The sequence below is a fragment of the Pteropus vampyrus genome, unplaced genomic scaffold, assembly GCF_000151845.1.
Source record: "Pteropus vampyrus isolate Shadow unplaced genomic scaffold, Pvam_2.0 Scaffold146, whole genome shotgun sequence".
Taxonomy (NCBI): Eukaryota; Metazoa; Chordata; class Mammalia; order Chiroptera; family Pteropodidae; genus Pteropus; species Pteropus vampyrus.
The window spans coordinates 3,098,746-3,102,842 of NW_011888927.1; positions in this window are offsets into that span (position 1 = coordinate 3,098,746).

Sequence of the window (4,097 nt, forward strand, 5' to 3'; positions counted from 1 at the left end):
AGAAAATATTTCTAACTAAAAGATAATGAAAGTACAATATGTCAAATGCATAGGCTACAGATAAAATAATCCTACAGGGAAATATATAGCACTTAAAGTTTATATAGAAAAAATCAAAAGTTTTATCTTAACACTAAATTTTCATCTCAAGAATATAAAAAAGAATAGATTAAATGGAAATAAAAAATGGAATAATAGTGGAGAAAATTAACAGTCAAAAGGAGATTCTTTAAAAAGATTAAATTTAATAAATGTCTAGCAAGCAATGATCCATAAAAACAGAAACGACAAATTTTTGGTATCAGAAACAAACTATCAAATATCACTGTAAATCTTATAGACAGTAAAATAATGAGTAAGAAATATTATGAACAACTTTATGCCATTAAATTTGACAACTTAGATGGAATGGACAAATTTCTTGATAAAATCAATTGATCAAAACTGACATAAGAAGCAATAGAATATATGAATAGCATTGTTATTTCTTAACATACTGAATTTATTACCCAAATCTTTTCCTCAAAGGGAAATCTTGATCTAGTTATTTTTACTTATAAATTCTATTAAACACGTAGAGAACAAATAAGACCACTATTAATACAAACTATATCAGAAAATAGACATGAAAGAAATATATCTCAGTTCATTTTTATGATATCAGTATAACACTAATAACCAAATCTTTTAAAGACATTTTAAGGAAATAAAATGTCTTTATGAAATCCTTATGAAAAAATTAGCAAATCGAGTCTAGTAACGTATAAGAATTATAATAACAGAAGACCAAATAGAATGTATTGACAGAATGCAAAGTTATTTTAATATTCAAAAGTCAGTAAAATTAATGGAAGGATAAAAAATATGATCATCACAGGAGATGCAGAGAAAGCATTTGTCAAAATTCAACACTGATTTGTTGGTATAACCTCTCAGTGAACTAGAAGTATATAGGAACTACCTCAATCAGATAAAACCTTATTAAATGATGAAATGATGGATGTTTTCCTCTTAAGATTAGGAACAAGGCAAAGATGCCTCTTCTCATCACTTTTATCCAACATTATATGCCCAAATCAGTACATGGAAACAAACAAACAAAAAGTCATAAAGATTGGAAAGGAAGAAATTAAACTTTTCAGATGACATGATTATGTACATAGAATTTACAAATTACTATTAAAAACGCAAAGTTGAAAAACATACAAGATACAAGGTCACTATACAAAAATAAATATATTTTTGTATAGCAGCAAACAGTTGGTAATTAAATTACAAAAATCAATGCTATTCACAATGCCACCACAAATGTAAAATAGTTAGGATTAAGTTTAACAAAATATGTGTAAGACCTCTACACTTAAAACTGAAAATTATTGCTGAGAGAAATTAAAGAAGGCTAAATAAAGACAGAGCTATACCATGTTTATAGATTTAAAGATTTAGGGATGTTGAGATGTCAACTCTTCTCAAATTGATTTTTAGGTTCAATGCAATTATAATAAAAATCCCCCAAAATTATTTCTTTTAAAAATTGGCATTTTAATTGTAAATATGACAAAACAGAACCTAGAGTAGCTGAACCATTTTGAGAAAGAACTAAGTATGAGGACTCACAGTACTTGAATTCAAGACTTACTTTAATCTGTAATAACAGCACATGGCTAGGTGGAGGGCCAGGGGAGGGAGGGAGTAATTGGAGGAGATCGTTTTACGAATTATAGAGATGTCTAACCAATGTACTGTATACTCAAAACTAATTAATTAATTAAATTTTTTTTTAAAAGGGCATGATATTTGTATAAGAATGTGCAGAGACATCAATGGCACAGAATAGAAAGTCTATCATTAGACCTATATTTTAATTGTCCACTGGTTTTCTTAAATGCTGACAATAGAAAAAGGAAAGATGTTTTGTTTTGTTTTTTTAATGATTCTGAAATCACTGCATTTGCACATGGAAAAAATGGATGTTAACCTCTGTCTCACATAACACACAAAAATTAATTCAATGTGGATAATGGACATAAACAGAAAAGCTAAAACAAAAAAGCTTTTGGAAGAACATGTAGGAGAATATCTGTGTGACTTAGGGAGAACTAAGGTCTTCTCAGATAGGTCGGAGGAAGCAATAACCATAGAAGACAAACGTCAATAAAATGAGCTTTAACTTCATCTTCTGAAATTCTGGACTTCAACCTACCAAAACACCTCATTAAGAAAATAAAAAGGCAAGTTACATATAGGAAGAAAATAGTCACAATACATACATCTGACAAAAGGCCTTGTGTTCAGAATATATAATGAACTCACCAGTTGAACTGTAAAATGGTACAACCACTTTGGAAAAATGAATGCACACGTCCACAGAAAGACTTGCACAAGACTATCTGTAGCAGCTGTATTGATTATAGTCCCCAAATAGAAAAAGTACAAATGCTGATCAGAATGGGCAGGTAACTTTCTACATATTTCATATAATGGTATGAGATATTTCATACAAGAATATTATGCAATGAAATACCAATAAGCAATGAAAAAGAAATCACCTACTGTTTCAAACAGCAATATAGATGAATCTCAAAAACATTATGTTGATAGGAGCCGCCAGACACAGGAGTATATGATTCGGTGTATATGAAACTCAAGAACAGGCAAAAGTAATCTATAACAGTAGATATCAGAACAGTGAGTGATTAATGGAGAGGGTCTATATAACTTGATTGTTGTGGTCATATGGGTTTTTACATTTCCTTCAGATCTTACTGAGTTATACATTTGCCTTATTAAAAACTGGGCAAGGGTTATCTTTGCTGAGAGAATGAAATCAAAGCATTCTAAAACCATGTAACTGCATCTGGATGATAACTTGCTTCTTAAGTATACTTTGGCATCTTTAGAAGATCAATCGAGGGCATATTAACAGAGCTTGAGCACTCTTAACTTTCAATAAACAGGATTGTTTACAATTTTCAACTGTTCTTTTCCTGACTTGAAGGCATCCCTTGTTGCTAATGATAATCAATATTTAAAGAGGAGTAGAAATTATGTGGGAAAGACAGTCTCAAATTCCTCCAAATTAAAATTCTATGAGGATGGGTGGTAGAGGAAGCAGTAGCAGAGGAGAAATGTGAACAAATATGATATTCAGCTTAAGGGGGAAAAAAAAGCCCTGAATATTTACATAATCAGAGATTTTGCTTACAATGAAACAAGTTGTAATGTTCATATATGGAACATGAGTCAACCAAGAAATCAGAGGCAGAGAGATACTCACCAGCAAGTGAACAAGGTTTGCTATAAGCATTCTTCATGATCCCTTGATACTTAATAAATTATAATGTTATAACAATGTCTATGATGTTTATGTACCTTATACATTGCTTTTTTTAAAAAAAAATCAGGCTTCAGGTGAAATATTTTACTCTCTCTAAAATATCAGCTATTCCACATATTGTATGATTCCATTTGTATGATATATGCTAAATAGGAAAAACTATAGAGTCAAAAGACGTTATTAGTGGTTGCCTTGGGCAAGGCAGCTATCAGCGTTATAACAAAGGAGTACAGTATTTCTTTGTGGGGGGTGATAAAATTGTTCTAAAATTGTGGAGCTGGTGATCCACTTGCGAATATACTCAACACCATTGACTTTTACATTTTAAATGGGTGAATTATATGGTATTTGAATGATACCTCAATAAAACTGTTAAAATATAAGCTTTAATCAGCAATTTATTTTAACTGCTTTTAAAAATATCAGCAAATAAAAATACTTGTCTTTGACAAAGCCTGAATCGCATCACCAGAAAGGATGACTGACAAAATCCTAGAGTATCCTAACCCCCGAAGGACTCAGGAAAAGAACAGTCAGGGTTCAGGTTGCATGTTCCTTAGTCTGAGAAGGCTTTCATAGTAGCTTCACATTTCTTCTCCTAAGTGTCTTCTCCTTGGAGCTTCCAGAATCGCATTGAAGTGAGCTGAGCCCCGCGTCCCGCCGCCGCCCCCCTACCCCCCTGCCCGCCCGCCCCAGTGAAGGTGCTTATTGTATAGTAGAAGTATGAAGATCTGTGTTTGAAATCTCTCTGGCAGTTTTA